We start from the raw sequence: 22,475 nt of genomic DNA, 5'->3' as shown, positions 1-22,475 counted from the left end.
CAAAACATGGCTAAAATTCTTCTCTGAAACCTCGAGCCAGGTCCCAAAGTTGCAATCACCCTCAGCACCACTGCCTTCCATACTCCTGCTAGGAAGACCCAGTAAGCAGTGCTTAAAGCCTTCCACTGCTTCCCTAAGCCAAAGTACTAAACTACAAAGTCCTCCAAAGAAACACATGGTCAGGCCTATCACAGCGATACCCCAGTCCCTGGTACCAACTTCTGTTTTAGGGTTTCTGTTGCTATGAGGAGACATCATGATTACAGCAACTCTTGTAAAGGAAAGCATTTAGTTGGAGCTGGCTTACAATTTCGGAGGTTAGCTCATTATCGTCATGGTGGGACATGCAGCAAGCAGGCAGACATGGTGCTGGAGAGGAGGCAACAGAATTAAAAACTGTCACACTGGCCAGACTCGACCTTATAAGACCTCAAAGCTCACCTCCACAGTGACACACTTCCTCCAACAAGGCCATACCTACTCTAACAAGACCACACCTCCTAATAGTGCCATGCCCTATAGACCAAGCATTCAAACACATGAGTCTATGGGAGCCATTCCTATTTAAATCACCACAGGGAGCTTATGTACTCACAATGAAAATATTATGTGGAAAAATACTTTAGATTATAAATCCTATTCAAACCACTGTACAGAAGTATGACTCTGGACAGAGGGTGCTAGGATTGTTAAAGAATTACCTTCTGAGGCAAAACGTTTTATTTTGGCTTGTATATATAAATCATGATGTTAAAATCATTGCTTGTTTCTGGAATGGAAGCATTGCCGATTTCTCAGAAGAAAATTATGTTAATGAGTATGTCCGTTTGCATTGTTCCTACTTCAGTCTTGTGGCAATACAACCAGCTCTATGACAGCTTCTCCTTATTTCAGCCACGCAGAGCACCACTTACTGCATAGGATAATTTTGTACTCTAGGCACCGCCCTTTTCTTAAGTGAGTTACTAAGAAGAGTGACATGGTCTAAAGCTGGCAGTGAAAACGCCGTGTGCTGTTGATATCATGGATTGGGCTTTTTCTTAGACTCACTAGAGTAGTGAAATAGTGAAATGCCACCAGATAGTTTCCTGATGACATAAATACAGGTTTGATTTTTATTCTGTGTGTAACAAATGTGGTAGCAATGTCCTGTTACTTTTTACTCATGTAGATTCAAAGTGAAAATTAAAAATTCAGATTAATGGAGTCATACTTCATAAATGACACTGATTTAAAACGTTTTAAGGGTGCAGTAGTGATTGCAAGAACTGGATGAAATGGCAGTCAGAAGCACAGAGCCGGGATCTCTCAATGGTGGAACAGACTTCACACTGGTAAGCATGGCTTGGCTTTGCTTTTCGTTCTTCCTTTCTTTTTTGAGACAGGGTCTCTCTCTATGTAGTCCTGGCTGTTCTGGAATTCACCTGTAGACCAGGCTGGCCTTGAACTCAGAGATCTTCCTGCCTCTGCCTTCTGAGTGGTGGGTTTAAAGGCTTGGGCTATCACTGCCCAGCAAACTTTTCTAAATGTGTGGTTCAATAGCTTTATTCACTGAAGTACTTAGTAGCTTATTAATGTTTTCTGCACTTCTGGTAATGAATCTTAAGTTACAGTACTTGTCAAATAATCTTAATAAAATGAAACTACATATTGAAATAAATTTGAAACTTTTTATTAAAAAAGTATTATCTTATTAATTTTGTGACAGGATCTACTTAGCGCAGAAAACTCAAAAACATTAGAAATTGTTAATAGTCCTGAAACAGTTACTGTCCTTTTATAGATGAGGAAATTGGGCTCAGAAAGTTTAGATGATAGTCATGTAAGGACTAGGAGGAGAGTTAGAACTCTACAGCCTCCCAGTTCCAAGGCAAGGGCATTTGATGCCTCATTGCTGCCGGAGACACACAGGGTGGCTCTGGGCCATCAGATAAGGCTGCGTTCTTTACTAAGCCCACACAGGCTGGAGAGCAGGAAATGGATGCCTCAGGGGTGAGGCTGCTTTTCGTGTGCAGCCTTTATTCTCTTTTTCTGTTTCTGTAAAACAAGCAGCAAAGGCTAATCAGATACCAATGGAGGGAATGAAGGCTGCCACCAATCTTTACCACAGGCCAAAAGATGCTGACTGGTCCCAGGGGTTGGTCTGTGACGCTCGGAAGTGCTCAGTCTCCCATTTCTCAGGGACTATTTCCTACTTGCTTGATGCTCCAGAATGAATTACTTACCCTGATATTAGAGCCTTCTTCACTCTCTCTGGGGCTGCATTTTTAGTGTATTTATCTGATTCCCCTAGGAAGAGGGAGCTCCAAAGTAGAGCACCCTAAATGATGAGCTGGGGAACTAGGAGGGAATACTGAAGACTTGCTTCTGTGTACTTTAAGATCTAGAGTAAGGAGTTTTAGCTTTACCAGTACTAAACTAGTGCATGTGTAATTGGCAGCAATATGCAGTAGCTGGAGGTGCACACTCGGGTTTTTGGTTTTGTTGTGAACAGGATGTTTGGAGCTAACTCTTGGAAAGGAAGCTCCCTTGTGTCTTGTTTCAACTGTATATCCCTCCACCCCCCAAATCTTTTTCTAGCACTAAATGATCATTCCCTGGTTAGAGGAATTTGACATGTATGAGAACCCAACTGATTCTGTTTTTCCCTTCCTTGTGACATCCACCTGGCATAACACTTTGCCTGTTTAGTATTTTGCCAAGGCTTGACCAGACAATAAAGCTGTTTGAGAGGTATTAAGTGTACGTTGGCACAGAGAGAAAAGATGGAAATGTGTAAGATGTGTGTCCCTTACACCGTAGTTAATGTAGGTGAAAATGTGTAAGATGTGTGTCCCCTACACCGTAGTTAATGTAGGTGAAAATGTGTAAGATGTGTGTCCCCTACACCGTAGTTAATGTAGGTGGAAGGGCACACTTGGCAAAGGGGAAGAGCTGGAGGACTCATGGATGTGATGCCAGGCACAAGCTCTGCAGCCCGAGGAATCAGAGCTGCTGTGAGCTCAAGTGCCTTCAGATGGCACTACCCTCCAGCCCCCCTCAGAGCTGCGGAAAGCAAGGAAGTGAGTCAGGTCTCGGGAAAAAGAAAACTCAATTCTGCTATTGCCCTGGTTGAGTGATCTTGGGCAAGTCCCCAGCTATCCCCACCTTTTACCCCAGGAAAAGAGTCCCCCTGCTGCACACAAAGAGGGGACTGGGCAGTTCTGGAGAATTCTACATGTTCTGAAGCAGCCCTGGGTATTAGTGAAGGAATTTCTTTGATGAAAGCAAGTAATGTTTTAAGTTTATAATGAAGTTGGATGGGCAAAAAGTATCATATTGCCACCATGCTTTCCATGGCTCAGGACTTTTCCTCTCCGGGCATCGGCTGTTCACGTGGTACTTCTGGGTCTGGCAATAGCCAGGAAGTGCATGCAGCCACTTCAAATGCTAGTTAAGTCCATAATATATGTGGAGGGTAAGCAAGTAACGAAATAGTATACACATATTATACATAAAGCCACAAATTATATATGCGTTTGCGTGTGTGCGTGCATGTAGAAAAGATCTGAAAGGAAACTTTTAAATGTACTTATTTTATGTGTATGGGTGTTTCGCCAACAAGTATGTCTGTGCACAGCTTGTGTACCAGGTACCTGGGCAGGCCAGAAGAGGGTATCAGATTCTCTGGGACTCAAACCTGGGTCTTCTGGAAGAACAAGAGCTTTTAACTGCAGAGGCATCTCTCCAGCCTCTTTAAATTTCTATTACATTGTTAGTTTACTTTTAAGAAGCTATTTCAGTCATTAAAAATGAAAGAGCGAGTTCCAGGACAGACTCCAAAACAATACAGGGAAACCCTGTCTCGAACCCCCCCCAAAAAGAAACTGTTTTTAGATCAAACATCAAAGTTTTGTACAAATACTTAATAATCCCTGTAAGAAGGGGCAACAGCATCTTCAGGAGGCAGCTGTTCAGGAAACAAACCTCTGGTACTGTCCTGGAGTCTCTGCTTAGGGCTGCCAGGGCCCAGAGACTCTGGGCAGACCAGAGCTGGATGTGGGCACCCACTCACATCATTTGAAAGTTTCACTGAATCACCTCAGGTAACTGGGGTTTCCCCAGCTCTTAGTGAGTTTGGTTTTCTCCACAAGACTTTTGAACTGACTGGTCTACAGGGACCTTTCTACTCTAAAGTCCAATTCTGAGTAACACTCCATGCCAAGGACACACTTACACCAGCAGACATGTCATATGGAAGCACAGTAGTCATACTTGCCCTAAAGAAAGTGAAATTTGACATAAATCTCTCTCTCCCTCTCCCCTCCCCTCTCTTCTTCTCTCCTTCCACTATTTACTTAAACTTTCTGTATCTGTGGCATTCTCTGCTTCATGGGCCCTGATGACTTCCATGTCAGAAGCTGAAAATTCAGATCTTTATTGCCTAGCCTCCCTTGCAGCTACGAGCAGGCATAAGGTTCTGCATTGGATTTTGTTTCAGGAACTAGCAATGTCAATAGCAAAGAATGCTAAATTTGTTCCACAGAGTTCTGGAAGCTACAGAGGGCATATTGCTCCCGGTGTGGCATCCGAGACCAGCAGCAGACCCACAGGCCCCCCAGTGATGCTCCTGCTATGCAATCCTTGGTATCTCGAGGAGCTGTTATACCTGTGTTGCCTTTAATCCTGAGTCTACCATCCTCTGGCACTACTCATATCATCTAATAAATTCTCTCTCTGCTTCAATTACCCAGAGTTGATTTGGTTTCTTACAGCAAAAACCCTCTGGCTGACTCATACTCACTATTCTTAAAAGAAAGTGCACTCTTTTAAACAGTAGAAAATAAATATATTTAAAGAAAAATGTGTTTTTCCATCCCTTTCTTGACTTCTCATCTTCCTAGATCCCTTACTAGAAGGCATACAATATTGCTAGTTCGTGTGGCCTCAATACACACTAAACTTCTTTTATTGCGTATATTCACTGTGCACAGTATTGATTACGTGAGGACATTTCATGTAAGTATTCAATGTAATTTAAACATATTCCCCATTGGCCTGTTTCTGCCTTTTCTCCCACCTTCCTATTTCTACTTTCACATCATATACACATACACAATGCTACAGACCTACATAAAGTCTAGGAACCACTTAGGAAAGAAAACAGACTTGTTTTTCTGAGACAGGTCTCACTAAGAGACTGACCTGGAACCCACAGGGAGTTCCTGCTTTCCCACTTCAGGTATAAAAACATATACCAGTAGACCAGGTGGAGCTACTGACTTTTGTATGTTAAGTTTGTGCCCTGCCACTTAGATGAAAGTGTTTATTTTTGTTTATTTACTCTTTATTTATTTGGCTGGAGTCTTTAGATTGTCTCTTATGTATAGAATCATATCATTTGCTGAAAGGGATAATTTGATTTCTTCCTTTCTTAGGTCTGTTTCCTTTCTATTTTCTTTTCCTCTCTTATTTCGGTAGCCAAGTTTTTAAGCACTTATACTGAGTAAGAGTTGAAAAGTTAGGGGACTGGAGAGATGGCTCAGCAGAAGCACTTGTAGCTTTTTCAAAGAATGTTTTTTGTTCTCAGCACTACATGGTAGCTCACAGCTGCCTGTAACTCCAGGGGAATCCAACACCTTTTTCCGGCTTCCTAGGACAACTGTGTTCATGTTCCGGTCCACACACAGACATAGACACAGGTACAGACAAGTTTCAAAACTTTAAGGAAGTAAATTAAAAAAAAAGAGTAGAGAAAGCATGCATCTCTGTTTTATTCCTGATTTTAGTAAAATGCTGGGGTTTTCAGCATTATATTGCTTATAGATTTGCCATATATGGCAAGAGGGTTGTCATATTTTGTTGAGATACACTCCTCTGCTCCTGTTACCTTCAGGGCTTTATCATAAAAGGATGTTGGATTTAGTCAGAAGCCCTTCCCAATATTAAGATGATGCTGTGATGTTTGGACTTGCATCCATTTATGCTAAATATTACATATGTTGATCACATAGAGTATGTTAAACCATCCTTGCATTGCTCCAGAGGTATTCTGTGTATACAGAAAACATATCTATATTCTTAAGAAAATTAAGAGAGCCCGGAAGCAGTGTCAGAGAGAGGCCAAGGGTCACCATGCATGCACAGTGTCATTCAATAGATATTTTTCCATAAATTGTTTTTTTATGGTACATATTAACAAGCTCCCTGAGGCATTTTCAGATATGGGTATAAGCACTTTGATTACATCATGTCTTTCTTTTAAACTTAATAATACACATTAGAAATAATTACACAAGTATAACGTTGCTTTGTTCTTTTCAATGCCAATTCATGACTTTCAATAAATATGATTTATGCAGCCAATCTGCTACTATGAATGTTGAATTGCTTACACTTTTTGAGACTGCAAGCTAATGCTTCATGTCATAGTGTCCAGTGTAAGTAAATTCATAGGATAAATTTCTGATAGAGTTGTTTGTTTAAAGAATGTAACTTCTTAATTTTTACAGTACCAAATTGCACTATATAGCTCTAACCTCATCCATATTCCTCAATACTTAGGACACAAACTGCCTAGCATGTGGGGGTTATGAAATGTAAACAGTGCTACTGCAGTATCCCTCAGACACAAGTCTAGAGCTCAACTTGCTCAGGCCTCTTGATGCAGTTACCACTCATGCGTCTATGCCCAGCTTTGAAAATGTTTTGGAGGTTGGGTATGGTGGTGTATGCCTTTAATTCCCACACTCAGGAGGCAGAGGCAGGAGGATCATATGAGTTCAAAGTCAGCATGGTCTGCTTAGCCAGTTCTAGGCCAGCCAGGCCTACACAATGAAATCCTGTCTCAAAAACAAACAACTCCTTTTATCATCATATCCTCGCCTCATCACCTCTTATCACCATATTTTTGTAATTTTGAGGTTTTTATTTTTTAAATTATGTTTGAAGTTGAACATTTTTTCTATGTTCAAATGCCATTTATAATTTTTTACCTAAGTTTATGACTTTTATCACTAATTTTTTATTGGATTTTAAAATATTTTTAAATTACTTTCCAAGAAGACCATATTTCAGTGCATTTTATTTCATGCCAATATTTTTCCTAACTTATCTTTTGTCGTCTAACCTTGTTTGCTTTTATTTTATCTTTTTATTTGTCTTATCAAAAATCTTTTAATGTATTTTGGCTCATTGCTCTCTATTAACCTAAGAGGGTTTTTAGTTGAGAAACCTCTCACTTCTTAACACTGAAGTTGCAGTTACAGAAAAATCAACACTTGAAACTTCTGGTTAAGGACAATAGATTCAGCAAGTACACTGTGTCCCACTTCTTCCCAGAACTCAACCATAACAATATTTTGGTTAAGCACGACAGTCTCATGGTGTTAAAGCCAAGAAAAAGAAAGAAAAGGAAAAAAAGACATAGACAAAATAAGATTTCCTCCTCCATGTTCTCCATTGGCCATTTCCTCCCTGTCCATTCCTAAACACTGTGACTAGTTTCTTCAGTGTGTTTCCAAGGTCTCTTTATGCATATTTAAGCAAATAAATAGGTAGGTATAAGTACTTCAAAGGGAAAGCCTACAAAGACAAACAAAACATGCAAAGGAAAACATTTATTGTTATTTATTTACCTATCTATCTATCTGTTTATTTATTATGGGCGTGTTGGCTTTGTTTCATTTGGATTGGTTTGTTTGTGTTGGTTTTTGATATATGGTCTATGTCACTCTGTAGCCCCATGTCTCAGTTACTGTTGTATTGCTGTGAAGAGACACCATGACCAAGGCAGTTCTTAAAGAAGAAAGCACTGTAAGGTCTTGCTTACAGTTCCTAGGGCTAGTCCATGATCATCACGGTGGGGAGCAACAGGCGTGGCGCTGGAGCAGTGGATGAGAGCTTTGCACTCTGATCCACTGGCAGCATGAGAGACAGAGACCGCAAAGCCCACCCCCAGTGACACACCTCCTCCAACAAGGCCACGCCTCCTAATCCTTACCAAACAATCAACCCCACTAACTGGGACCAAGCATTCAACCGTATGAGCTTGTGGGGGCTATCCTCATTCAAACCACCACACTGGGCGGGACTGGCCTAAAACGTGTGATTCTCCTGTCTCTGTCTTTGAAGTGCCACGATTACAGGTGTTCATTACAGCGTCAGCACAAGATCATTTTCAAAGCTGGGCATAGACGCATGAGTGGTAACTGCATCAAGAGGCCAGAGCAAGTTGAGTTCTAGACTTGTGTCTGAGGATACTGCAGTAGCACTGTTTACATTTCATAACCCCCACATGCTAGGCAGTTTGTGTCCTAAGTTTTGAGGAATATGGATGAGGTTAGAGCTAGAACAAGATAAATTGAAAGTGGCTTCAGGAAGCAATGAGACCCCCAGAACTGCTATCCGCCAGCTGTTGCCTGGTTGTGGACTGTACCTTCCACACAGGCTCCAAGGATTACAAGTTTTTCTTCTGGCAGGAGAGCAAGAAATAGGGAAACCAAGCCCAATACCCTGAAAATACTGGAAGCAGACTGTACAAAAATTACTCAGAGACCCGTCTTAGTTACTTTCCTATTGCAACTTATAGAAGAAAGCATTTTATTTGGGACTTGTAGTTTCAGAGGGTGAGTCCATGATCATCACAGCTGGGATGACAGCAGAAAGGCAGCCATTGTGCTAGAATAGTAACTTGAAATCTTGAAATACAACCATGAGACAGAGCATGATAATGAGAATGGTGTGAGTGAATCCTTTGAAGCCTCAAAGGATGCTTTCTGTGTACACCTCCTCCAACAAGGCCACACCTTCTAATCCTTACCAAGCAGTTTCATCAACTATGGACCAATTATTCAAACATATGAGTCTATGGGGGACATTGCTATTCAAACCTCCACAGGCCCTGACTGGAGATCCTGCCTTCTCCCTTCTTCCCTACAACTATGCTGTAGCACTGAAAAACACTGAGGGCCATCCTGCAGTTAGCCAAGTTTCCTTGGGGACTCTTACAGAAAATCATACCTAAAGACAATGTGGAAACAATGGTATCTTCGTCAAAGAAAACTAAGTTATTGGTGTCCTTGGAGTTGAACGCTTAGAAGGATATATATACATATCACAAACTAAGAACAGAAAGCTCATTGTTAGGTTCCTTCTATTGAACTTTTAGGGAGCAGCAAAAAACGACTTTAGAACTGAAAACATGGCAGCAGGAACAAAACATCACACCTGAAAGTAAGCAAGGCAAAAAGACTAGTAGTGGACAACAGGACAAAAGTGATTCACTTTGGAGGTGACCTCATAACTTATCTGTGAGTGTGAACCGAGACAAGGAAGCCATCTGACATGGGCTGGAGCTATCATCAGGGTTTTGGCTTCACTGGAAGCTCTGGTGAGGACTATGTAAAAAATATGCCTCAGGTTTTGGAGGATGGATCACTAGGTGAAGAGCCTGTTGTGTAAGAATGAGGATCTTCAGTGAGGTCATGGAAGAAGCTGGCCGTTGTTGCAGTGTCTCCAGCTCCAGCTTTGGAGGGGGTGGGGTGGGGGACATGTCCTAGGGCCTGCTGACCAGTCAGTCTACCTTTAACAAGAGGCTCCCGATTCAGTGAGAGCTCTTGTCTCCAAAACATGAGGTGGGGAGCAATAGCGGAAGACACCTGATCTCCAACTCTGGTCTCCACAAATGCACACAGAGTTTAGTGCATTGCCACCACCAGCATCACTGCTCCATCCCCTGCAAGACAGACAGACAGACAGACCACACACACACACACACACACACACACACACACACACACAAACACATGCACTCATGCACACTTCACAATTATCACCTTCAGGGCTGAGGAGAGTATTAATTTTAATCTCTGTTTGGTCATTAGATAAGGGCTGCTCTGGGGAAGAGGGCATTAATTTCGCAACACTTCCTGAATGAGCTTTCAGTGGCTAGGAAGAAAGGACCAGGCAAAAAGACACATGAGCTGAGAGTTTAGATGACCCTGATATGGTAATTGCTTAGTGAACAAGGACAGGGCATGCATACCCTCATGGCCATGTCCATCTCCTCTGCCTTCTCTCTGGGGATGTGCCCCACCCAAACAATGGAGGAAATCAAAGAAGAAGAAGAAGGGGTGGAAAGGAACCAAGGTACTCAACACAGAGTGAAGGAAATCCCCAGGATGGGGTAAAGAGATGTTTCAGCTTGATAGATGGCCAGCAGGCCTGGCAAACCACGGCTCTGGATGGGAGCAGATTGGAAGGCTCTAGATCAAGAACAACACGTTCCAATTGCTAAAATACCAAATTGTTGAAACAGCTAGGGGAAAGGAAGGATTGTCAGTGACTTGTACACACACACACACACACACACACACACACACACACACACACACCATATGAAAACTGAGAAAGTTGACACCAGAGAGAGCAAAACATATTTTGGAGAGAGGATATGTGGTCAGAATATTCATAACATAGGTAGGAACAGTAATTTTTTTGTCCATGGTGATGTAAATACTGAGTATTAGAGTAAAATTATGTGGGTGTATAAGGGCAGGAAACACATGTGTCGGGGATTATGGGCAGGGGTGGAAGTTAAATCCCCACCTTCTGTAGTGAAAGTCAACAGGGAGGACCAAGAAGCAGCTATTTAGAGGTATGCTAATTACCACACGCAGAGTTAGACAGATAAAGCATTGACGCTCCTCTGGGGGTTGAGGAATGTGGGGGGGGCATCTCAGGGGCGTGATATAGAACAACTATTTGGTTTTTAAAACTGCATGCATGCTAAACTTTGATATAAATTACCAATCTATCTGTCTTTTCATGAAAAAGGGAGGAGGTGGGACGGAAAATGTGCTCTGTTCCCAGCTAATAAGGAAAGTGGGCGGGTAAATGAAACTCTCTTGTTCCACTGGCCCTACAGCCTCACAAGTTGGTATCTCTGTCTCCTGTTAGGGCAGAAGGAAACGTATAAGCAACTGGGAAATTTGGGCTTTAAGATTTTTAACAGACCTGTTAACACAAAACTGATCTGGAATCAGGGCTTGCAGATTTGATTTACAGTTGTTATGTTAAAATCACATAGCACTATCTCATACAGTTCTGAAACGAACAGTATGTGTGACTGAAATTGCATCATTTAGCTACTCGGTCCTTTGGAGACAATAGAACCTACACTTCCTTTTTTACATTTATTTGCTTATTTGTATGTGTGGTGGGGGAGCATTCAGAGGTGAGAGGGCAGCTCACAGGAGCTGCACCTCTCACTTTATCAAGTTTATCCCCATGATGGACCACAGGCATCAGGCTTGGCAGCAAGCACCTTTACCTGCTGGTCCAGGTTCTACTTAGCACCTTCTATTTGTAGGCAAAGCACCCTGGGAATGAAGCCCAAGGAAGGCAGATTGGTCATCCTCTCTCTTACCTCATCTTCTGGGCACAGGATTCTTTTCACCTTAGGACAATGCTCGCAATTTCCCAATTTAAGATAAAATTCAAGAAGCAATTTTAGGAGTGCCTCCTTCTTTTCTTCACAGTACAGTGGTCCCAGCTTCCTTCTCTTTCTTCCCCGCCCTGAGTACCACTTCTGAGAGTCCTGGGTCTGGTTTTCCCTCTGTTGCCTGAGCCTACCGCTGCCTCAGAGGTGTGGAAGGACTACTTGGCCCAGTGGCATACGCCTGTAACACCATCACTGGTGAGGCTGAGCCGGAAGGTTGTGAGTTCTCCACTAGCCTGGGAGATGAAGAGAAGTGGGTGGGGTAGGCATTCATCCTTGTCAACCCAGTGTCCCTCCAGGCCTCCCTCTCTTCCCCGATGCCCATGCCCGGATGCCTGGCACCCATTTTCTATGTCACTCTTCTGCTTTTCCTTCCTGTCTGACTCTTCTTACTTGGCTGACCCTTCCCTCCCACCTTTTTTTTTTTTTTTCTGAGACAGGCTTTCTCTGTGTCACCCTGGTGTCCTGGAACTCACTCTGTAGACCAGGCTGGCTGCATAGAAGGTCTGGAACTCACAGAGATCCTCCTGCCTCTGCCTCCTGAGTGCTGGGATTAAAGGCATGCGCTACTACTGCCCAGCCCCACCTCAGTCTTAAAGAACAGGTGTCCCTGAGTCCCTGACGCCACCATATGCCCGTGTCTCCAGCGTCATGCAATGCTCCCCTGGCTCATACTCTCTGGTGATAGCGGCGTTTCAGTTCCTGCAATGCACTAACTCTCCTTTGCCTCTGGACCTCTTCCTTTTACCTGGCTCACTTCCCCTGCCACCCCCACAGCACCACCCTCCATCTGCCTGTCCCCTTCCCCCCAACTCAACTCTCAGGTCTCCACTTCATGTCACTTCCCCAGAGTGGCTCTCACTAACTGCCTTATTTCCCTCCCTGTCCCTACGACTCTATTTTCACTGTTTTTGTGTTAGAAATTTTCATTTATGCAGGTTAAAATAATAAGATTTCACTGTGTGGGTTTATTTTTGCTAGGAAAATACCTAATTTTCTCTTCAAACTATGCATTCCATGAGGACAGGACCCATGCTAGCTGTGTTTAGTGTCACATAGGCAGCATCTGACAGCCCTTGAGGCAGTAGTAAAATTGCTGAGTAATCAAAGTGCAAAGTACCTTTTTCATGTAGTGAGATTTTGTGAATTTCACATGATGTAGATCACCCACTGCCTTACATAGGCAACTTCTGCATAAGGAAATGGAATTGCATAAAGACTAAGAAATACGCCCAAGATCTCTCAGAGAAATGAGTTTGCATGTCTACCAAGCCTTGAAAGGCTAGGGCAGCATCTTAACTACAGGCCAGAAAAGGCTGTGTGCTAAATGATACCAACTCCGTGGCCCCCTCAAACACCAAAACTGTGGAAACTGTGAAAGGATCAGTGATCACTAAGATTTGATTCTGGAGTGCCTCTCTCAGCCTCTTGTTTGGAACCTTTAGGAGCAGGGCCCTAGATGCTGGATGCAGGTCACCAGGGACAGCTGCTTAAAGGTTATTCCTGAGGTTGGGGAGGTGTCCCAGTCTGTGCGGCGATGTGCCATTTGAGCACGAGGGCAAGAGTTGGGTTCCCCAGCACCCATGTAAAAAGAAGAGTTGGGATCCCCAGCACCCAATAGATAAAAGCATGTTCAGTGGTTGAGTGGAGACAGGAAATTCCTGATGCTCATTGGCCAGTTAGTCCACCTGAATTAATGAGCTTCAGGTTCAAAGAGAGGCCTCTATATCCAAAAATAAGTTGCAGAGTGATGAGGGAAGACACCCAATGACCCCCCATGCACATGCATGCACACCTGCATGCATATATGCACACACGTGATCATATACATCACACACATGCATGTGCACACGTGAACACACACATCGCACACACATGCTTGTGTACCTGCATGCACATGTTCACACATGTGAACACATATATCACACACATGCATGTGCACCTGCATGCACATGTGCACACACGTGAACACATACATGACATGCATACACACACACCTCTTTAACTCCATCCCTGATCCTCTCTGTTTCCTGGTCCACCTGATATAAGGGGCCTCTTCCTCTTCCCCCTGATGCCACAGGCAGAGTTGGTCACACTGCCATGCCCTTCTCACTGATGAGTGATAATCCTCTGAAACTATAAGATGAAGAAAGACTTCCCTCCATAAACTTGTCTTACCAGTTATTTGGTCACTGGACTGCAAAAGGAACTAATACGGTGGGTCTCAGGGAACCAGGTTGGAGGGGCAGGAATAAGAAGGGCAGGGGTGACTTTTAGGGGAGTGAAATCACTCTCTAGGATGCTAATGTTGGTTACATGTCATTAGACATCTGTCCAGGCCCACATTCTGTACACAGTGGAGAGCTAATCCAAAGCACAATCTGGGCTTTGGATGATGTGGGATGTCAGTGGGGGTTTTAGTTACAGATGCACCTCTCTACCTCTCTTCTTGGGGATGCAGACAGGGAAGGAGGCAGGGTCATATGAAGAATCTCTATGCTTTCTGATAATTTTTTTTCTGTGAACCTCAAACTCCTCTGAAAGAGAGGCTTCCTCCAGCAACTTATAGGAGCGATGCAGAGACCCACAGCCAAACATTAGGTGGATCTCAGGGAACCCCGCCAGAAGGGTGGAGGACACCAGGAGAACATGACCCACAGAACCAACTAAGCAGGGCTCATAGGGGCACATAGACACTGAAGCGGCAACCAGAGCCTGCGTGGGTCTGCATTATGCCCTCTGCATACATGCTGTGGTTTAGTTAGGGGTGCTTGTGGGACTCCTGACAGTGGGATATGGGTGTCTCTGACTCTTTTACCTGCTCTTGGGACCCTTTTCCTCCTACTGGGTTGCCTCATCCAGTCTGGATATGAGGGTTTGTGCCTAGTCATATTGCGTCTAGTTATGCCATGTTGGGTTGATATCCCTGGGAAGTCTGTTTTTTTCTGAAGGGAAATGGAGATCTGGGGGAGAGAGGAGGTGGGGTCTGGGAGGAGAGGAGGTCATAGTTGGAATGTATTGTATGAGAAAAGAATTAAAACAAAAACTACTCTGAAAAATGAAATCTTTATTTTTTTTTTAAAAAAGGCTCAGAGCTGCCGGGCGTTGGTGGCACACGCCTTTAATCCCAGCACTCAGGAGGCAGAGGCAGGCGGATCTCTGTGAGTTTGAGGCCAGCCTGGTCTACAGAGTGAGTTCCAGGACAGCCTCCAAAACAATACAGAGAAACCCTGTCTCGAAAAATCAAAAAAAAAAAAAAAAAGGCTCAGAGCTACAATTTGAAAATATATTCACCTCTTTTCCTTTTCTTTCTTTTTTCTTTTTCTAGACAGGACCTTCCTATATAACCTTGAATGCCCTGAAACTCACTATGTAGCCTAGGCTGGCCTCATATTCACAGGAACCCACCTGCCTCTGCCTCCTTGAATGCTGAGACTAAAGGTGTGCGCCACCATGCCTAGCATATGACTCTTTGTATACAGAACTCCTCAGGTGACAAATTCAATACACTCACTTTCCAAAGTGTGAGTGGTCACACATTTCCTTTGTAGCTTCCATGGTTTCTCTGTAGCTCCTTTCAGCATCCATTCCAAGCTTGATAATGGCATGTGGTTGCTTGAGTAACTGGAGTCATGGTGAAGACTGGGCTAGCCCACAACTTCCCCTCTAGCAGGCTTCTAAGGAGTCCTTTCGTGTGAAGGAAGAGAAGCGTGCTCCAGTGTGTGTGTGTGTGTGTGTGTGTGTGTGTGTGTGTGTGTGTGTGAGTGAGTGTCTGCTCTCTCCCTTAGCTCTGACAACTGCACTGTCCTCTGTTTGCCTCATTCCCTCCACGTTCCCTCTAGCCTGTGGACTGCCCTGCCCTGCACTGCTCCTTATTCGGGCCTTCTCGTCTTCTCATGCACATAGCTCAGTCTGTTTCCCCAGCAAAAACACACACGTGTTAGAGAAATGTTCCCAATAGACTTGTAAGCGAAAAGCAGAAAGATGCGATATAGTCTAGAGTTGCAATGTTCCCTCCTTGATACCCAGTCCATATGTAGAGGTCCTCATTCCTCATGCCTCATAACGTTACTGCATTGGGAAACAGGATCATAGCAGCTACGGTTATTACAGCGAAGGAGAGTGGGCACCCAGTCCATTATTACTATTGTCTTACAGTGAGACTGCCCTGTGGAGACTCAGACATATGCATAGAGAGAACACCGTGATGATGGAGGCAGACAGCAAGGTGACACGGCAGAAACCAGGATCACCAAAGATCCGAAAGAGGTCTGCAATACCTTGATCTTAGAGTGCTAGCCTCAGCCTTGAGTTTTGCTGTCTCACCCGCTCAGCGGCGGTGCCTCATTGAGGAAGCACAGGAAGTAATAGACAGGATATGATCCCAACTGTACAGAGTAAAGGGAACTCACGTGATGGGATAGGGGGAGACAGGGAGGAAGAGAGAGTAGGGAGAGAAAGAGAAGAAGAGAGAGAGGGAGGGAGAGGGACAGGATGAGGGACAGGGAGAGAGACAGGAAGAGAGAGAAGGGAGAGACAGAGAGGAAGAAAAGGAGGGAGACAGAGAGGGCGAGGGACAGGGAGAGAGGGGGAGGGAGAGAAAGAGGGAGAGAGGGGGAGAAAGGAAGAGGGAGACAAAGGTAGCTAATATGGAGCTAACGTCTTGACTCATTGCTTGTGCAAGGTTGTGTGTTCTGACCCCAGCAGAAAACAAACAAAAACAAAACAAACCAAAAAACCTTCCCGAGTCACTACAAACAAAAACGAAACAAAAGGCTAATGATGATTTTTAAACTATTATTTATTTATTTTGGGGATCAGGCCTCACACTATAGCTCAAGCTAACCTGGAACACATTATGTAACCCTAGCTGGCCTCAAACTTGCATTGATTATCCTGCCTCAGCCTCCTAAGTGCTGGCATTACAGGCAGGAGCTGCCATCCACCGGCTAGCAGTTAGTTTTCTTGTAACAAGCTGTTCTACCTTATCCTTTGCTCGGCACTTTGGGTTTCTCTCGCGCTATTACACCTCGGCTTCCTCACCTGTCATTGAAGAACAGCGGTCCGGTTTCCCAACTGCTGTGAAGATGAAGGTGCGTGGTGTCTAGTGTCTGCTGGTTTCCTCGTGGGAGGCAGAACAGCTCCAAAGAAACGCTGCCGGATGCAGTAGCCCGCACCCTCATCATCCTTTAGCTTTCCGGGCTGTAGCACAGGCAGTGATGCACAGTTCTGGTCTGTGTGTGTTGAGGCCAGCTGTGCAGACACAGCCCAGGAGGAGAGCTGGCATGGCATCTTAGCTTTGGAAAGTCAACAAGGGAAAGTAAGAGACGCTGGTTATGCGTTCGACTGGAGGAAGGCTGGCTGAATAAGGGCAGTGTAACCATTTGGGAAATGGGGCTGGGGGAGACAACTGAGAGGGAAAGAGGGGCCAAGATAAAGTAGAAACATAGCCAGGGAGGCAAACAATCCCTTCCGGCGGGTAGACTGCCCCACTTCCGTTCACTCTGGGAAAGCTCTGAGAATCGCAGTCAGGGACATAACTGAGCTCGTGGGAAGATATTCTTTCCCCAGGGGGCTGTTTCTAGGTGAGCCATTCTTTTCTGATCGGTTTAGGCAGCCTCTCAACAGGGAAAGTTAATTGTCAGGAACCTTGCGCTTCCTTTTGGATTGTGTGACCCCCCTCTGTGTGCCCCCTTGTCTTCTCTAGCTTCATTCTAAGCTGCAGCAACTCAAGGAAGACTTGGGTCCGCACAAGACTCGTTCCCGCCCCATTGCTGTAAGGAAGTCCCCACGCCTTTCTTCCACTCGGGCTCTCCCTCCTTCCCTAAGATACTGTGGCAGCGTGGGTGCATCGGTGTGCTTCCTGTCACTAATCGCCCAGAGACCAGGCGAATTATGAGGAAAAGAGGCCTATTTTGGCATATGGTTCCAGAGGTTCGAGTTTGAGGGTTCACCTAGTGGTGACCTTGCTGGCAGAGCCCCAGGTTAGTACTGGTTGTCATACGGGAAGAAACAAAGTACATGAGTATAGAGTATGTGTCTGGTCTGGCCTCTCTCTCTCCTTTTATTTAAAAAAATTAAGATTATTTTAAATTATGTGTATGCCTATTTAGATGTGTGTGTGTGTGTGTGTGTGTGTGTGTGTGTGTGTGTGTGTACCCACAGAAGCCAGAGGCATCAGGCAGTTACTTGTGAGCTACTGAATGTGGGTACTGGGAGTCTAACTTGGGTCCTCTGCAAGAGCAGTATACAGAGTAAGCAATGGGGGGGGGTTGTTCCACCCAACTCATTTTAATCCTTCCCAAAAGCCCCACCTCTAAACACCTGAGCTGGATTAAGTTTCCCCCTCCTGAATATGTCACAATAGGGTTCGATTTCAGCACTTTAAGGCTTGGGAGATACTGAAGCCATTTCCAAACCCCGGCAATGAGAAGCGTTTATAGAATCAAGTAACCCACAGAACAGGACACGAACATCACATGTAAAGTATGGTTCTCACTGTGTAAAAGTAAATGAGTGAACAAAAGTATATAAACCTAGAAGGAAAATGAAATCGGAGGAAACAAAAATAATAATGGTCTGGTAAGGTAGAAGACTTGTGCCTTTTCCTCTTACTCTTCATGGTCTTAATTTTTCTATTTAAATAAAATTGAGAGGGTTTTTGTCTTGTTTTGGTTTGGTTTTGGGTTTTTCTTTGACAGGGTTTCTCTGTGTAGCCCTGGCTGTCCTGGAACTTGCCATGCTGGCCTTGAACTCACAGAGATCTGCCTGCCTCTGCCTTCTGAGTGTTGGGATTGAAGGTGTTCTCCGCCACCTCCTGACTTGTTTGTTTTGATTTTGGTTTTTGAGAGAGCATCTCACTATGTAGCCCAGGTTGGCTTCAAACTCATAATCTTCCTGTCCGAGATGTGAGATTACAGGAGTGCTCTGCTAGACCTGGCTATTTCCCTTAAAAACTTAATGTAATAAAAAACCCTTTTATAATTAAGGAAGACACCTGTTACAATGAGGCAAGGGACACGATGAGTGGTAAGTTTGCTAAAAGAAATGAAAAGGGAAAGTCTGTTGTTGACGGGTTTTATGGACGTAAATCCACAGACCACTCCCCACCCTTACCATCCAGCCTGAGCATCACCAAAATGAAGCTCAGGAGGAAGACTTCAGGCCTGTTGGGCAGTTCTGAATTGTGGCCGGGACCCAGGCACTGCAAGCGCAGGGTCTGCAGAAGCCTGCGAAGAGGTACTAAGTTTGGGGGTTTCCAGCTTCAAGTATGGCGTGCTGCAACTGTGATGCTGTTTATTTTTAGAAGTCCTTTTGGGAGGCATACTGTTCACCTCTGACTGAATTAGCTGTGTTCCTTGGAGCCATGGACATCTTTCTGCTGTAGCAGCAATAGGATCAAAGCACGTGTCAGAAAGAGAAGTGAAAAAAACACCAGATGTGAGCAAAACCACAGGGGGGGTTTTCAGCCAGCCAGCTTGCACCAGATGACCCAGTTTGGAATATGGCCCAGGGCTGGGATAGACTGGCCAGCTAAGGATGAGACTGGACACACAGCCATTATTGATCCCGATGTGAGCCAAATGTGGTTAACTTGGTCTATGACCTTGCTCAAGCCATTGACCTCTCCATGACTTTCACCATCTGCGAAACACATGGGCTGCTCATTTCCTCTCAGGAAAAACTGGTGGCGGGCCTTGTTAATAACAAGAAGTATGAACAGGCAGGAGCGGTGATCTGCAGGCTGGCGGTGTATTATATTGGAGCACATGAATGCCATGACACAGATGGAGTGCACGTATATATTTTATGAGAAAACTGTGTATGAAAATACAGGCTTAAAAACTGCCACATCAGTTCAAAAGCAAATAATATTGACCACTGAAGGGTATGACAGGACTTTTTATTTCTCTGCCCAAGGCTCTTCAGAAACCCTGGGGTTAGACTAAAGCCCCTGCTTGGCACATGCTTAAATGTTAGTAGAGAATGGAGCTTACTCCAAGTTCCCACTCTTTTCCATGTAGTGTAGAAATTATAGCTTTTATTCAGTGAGGCTAATGCCAGGATATACCTCATGGATTTGTGAAATCTGAATAAATAACTCTGAAGAGCTGAGACGAGTACTGAGTATGTATTAGTTATTATTACCCAGTACTAATAAAACTATGCTTAAAGACTTTTCCGGCTGTCATGGGGAATTGAACCTTGGGCCTCTCACATGTTCATTAAGCACCATACCACGGACCTACATCCAAGCCCCTTTTCGACTTTTTGTTTGGAGACAAGCCTCACTAATTTGTTTCAGTTGTTGCTGAATTCTTTCTGTAGCCTAAGCCAGCCTTGAAATTGCCATCCTCCTGCCTCAGCCTTTCGAGTATCTGGGATTACAGGCCTTCACCATCTGGCTTGGTAGTCTCTGTATTTATAAATCTCATTTCTACTTTCTCCTACAAATGTTTCTCACATTCTTGCTTTATATAAGAATATTTCCAAGAACAAACAAGATCGGGGGTGTCCAGGGTGGTATGGTCTTATTTCATCTTGTTATGCCGTGTTCACTTGAAGTCACTGGTAGGCCTGCTCTTTTCTGAAGGGAAATGGAGGAGCCTTGGATCTGGGGAGAGGGCAGGTGGGGATGGGATTGGGAAGAGGGGAGGGAGGAGAGGAGGCTGCACTCAGGATGTATTGTATGAGAGAAGAATGAAAAAAGAACCCAAACCCAAAAAAACTTGAATATTTCCTATCTTACCCGTGGTCTGTGCAGGACAGTGGTCCCTCTAGACTTTAAACTAGCTTCACTCACTCGACATCAAAGCCATCTCATCCATTCGTTCCTCTCCACATCTCCTTTGAGTCACGTTGATCCCACAGCCAGCAGCCTCTGAAGAATCCCTGAGTCCTCCACTTTTTTACTCATGGGCTTCTTATGTATCAGGATGGCCTTGTCACCACTACTGCCTAAAAAATCTGGTTTTCTTCTCTCTAACAGGGATAGCCTACAGCTGAGGCCTCTCAGAGACACAGAGGAGTCAGGGATGGAGTTCTGATCGAGCGATGCATCCCTGCCACACCCACAAAGGTGGCAGAAGGTGATGGCAGCAGGTCCAAGAGTGGAGTTGCTGGAACTCATCTTAGGTCTCATACTCAGGAGGTGACTCTGTGTAAGAACATGGGAGAGGAAAAAACACAGTGACCCCTTGAGAAATGTGATTATTTAAGATTCAGGCCTGTTGGGGAATGTTGGGAGTCACTTTTCCTAAAGCACCAACAGGAAGTTGATTATACTTTTGACCCTTGTGGAAACGGTAGAAAGAGGGGCAGAATCATGGAGTTGGTCTGGTCTAGCAGCCTTGAGAGGCATGCGTCACAGATTTTCAGGTTTAGGGTCTGTGGTTCCTGAGGACTCTATGCCTTTAAGTTCCTGAGAAACCGAGGCACTCCCTCAGACAATGGCACATTCTGGCTGCCTGTGTTTCTCTGTGTTCCCTAGAATTCAGCAAGGTTTATAGAGACTTGATAGGACAATTGTCCTTAGACATTAATCTTTTGTACCCTGTAGAGATGGCAAACATCATTGTATCCTGGTGCTGCCATTATATTCTGATAAGGGTATAAAACCTCTGATTGCATGCAATAAATTTGTGTCAGCCCAAGTCTTGCAGAGATTCGTCCAACCAGGCCTGGTTTTCATTCCCACTGACCAACCATATCAGGAGCCCCTGGTTTGATAAGTAAGCACTGGCACTTACCAAGAGAATGCTGTAACCTTTCTCTTTTGTTATTCCATCACCAGCAACAGCATCTTTTCAAAGAACATTCTAGTAAACAGAGGCAGAGCTTTTCTGTGTACCAACTGCCCAGTTCCAAATAAACACACAAAAGCTTATTGTTTACAAAATGTTCGGCCTGTAGCTCAGGCTTATTGCTAACCAGCTCTTACAACTTAAATTAACCCATTTCTATTCATCTATATTTTGCCACGTAGCTTTGTGGCTTTACCTGTCCTCTAGCACATCTTGTTCCTCTGGCAGATGCTCACATCTCTTGACTCCACCCTTATTTCTTCTTGTGTTTTCAGTTTGACTTTCCCACCTAGTCTTATTCTGTATTGCTATAGGCCAAATCAGCTTTATTATCAACCAGTGAAAGTAATACATCTTCACAGCATACAGAAGAATTATCCCACAGCACTATCTTTAAGAATATATTTGTTTATTATTTCTAATTATGTGCATATGTGTATGCTTGCCCCTGGAGTCCAGAAGAGGACATCAGATCCCCCTGAAGCTAGAGTTACAGGCAGTTGTGAGCTCTCTGATGTGGGTGCTAGGAACTGAACTTGGGACTTCTGCAAAATCAGTCCACCCTAGATCTATCTCCAGCCCCACATGGGCACCCTTGACTTCCAACACTGTCATGTTTGATTGTTATTTCAGAGGCAGGTGAGAATCAGGGGAAGAAGGGAAAGCCCCAATGTCAAGTGAGGAGCTTGTAACACCAGGGCCTTGTTTCTCCTTCTATGCTTTGATCCCGTGCAAGTTAGAATCTCTAAAAAAATCTATATATCTTAGTCACTGTTCTATTGTTGTGAAGAGACACCATGGCCAAGGCGACTCATAAGAAAGCATTGAATTGGGGCTGGCTTACAGTTTCAGAGGATTAGTCCCTTATCATCATCATGGAAAGGAGCATAAGGCTGGAGTAGTAGCTGAGAATGGCATCCTGATCCATAGGCAGACAGACAGACAGACAGAGAGAGAGAGAGAGAGAGAGAGAGAGAGAGAGAGAGAGAGAGAGAGACCTAGTGACACATTTCTCCAACAAGGCCATACCTCCTAATCCTTCTAATTTTTCTCAAATAGTGCCACTTCCTGATGACCAAGCATTCAAATCTATGTGTCTATGGGGGCTATTTTTAGTTCACAGTATTCATGTGAACCACCCTTGGTCTGTCAGTGAACTCTGTTAAATAACTGAAATTTGAGTATCAAGCTCC

At 44.3% G+C, this 22,475-nt stretch overlaps 1 long non-coding RNA gene across 2 annotated transcripts; it reads left to right on the top strand.

Moving 5' to 3' along the window:
* Positions 1 to 697: 697 nt before the first annotated feature.
* On the top strand, positions 698 to 21,113 carry LOC121142387. 2 transcript variants are annotated; one of them, XR_005879399.1, is made up of 3 exons: positions 698 to 1,106; positions 1,247 to 1,334; positions 20,469 to 21,113. It is a non-coding gene; the product is annotated as an uncharacterized LOC121142387 (long non-coding RNA). The 2 variants fall into 2 exon arrangements; XR_005879400.1 differs by lacking the exon at positions 20,469 to 21,113 and adding an exon at positions 5,570 to 5,682.
* The last annotated feature ends 1,362 nt before the right edge of the window (positions 21,114 to 22,475 follow it).

The sequence above is a fragment of the Mesocricetus auratus genome, unplaced genomic scaffold, assembly GCF_017639785.1.
Source record: "Mesocricetus auratus isolate SY011 unplaced genomic scaffold, BCM_Maur_2.0 Super-Scaffold_100009, whole genome shotgun sequence".
NCBI classification, from domain to species: domain Eukaryota; kingdom Metazoa; phylum Chordata; class Mammalia; order Rodentia; family Cricetidae; genus Mesocricetus; species Mesocricetus auratus.
This window is presented reverse-complemented; position numbering and strand designations above follow the sequence as displayed.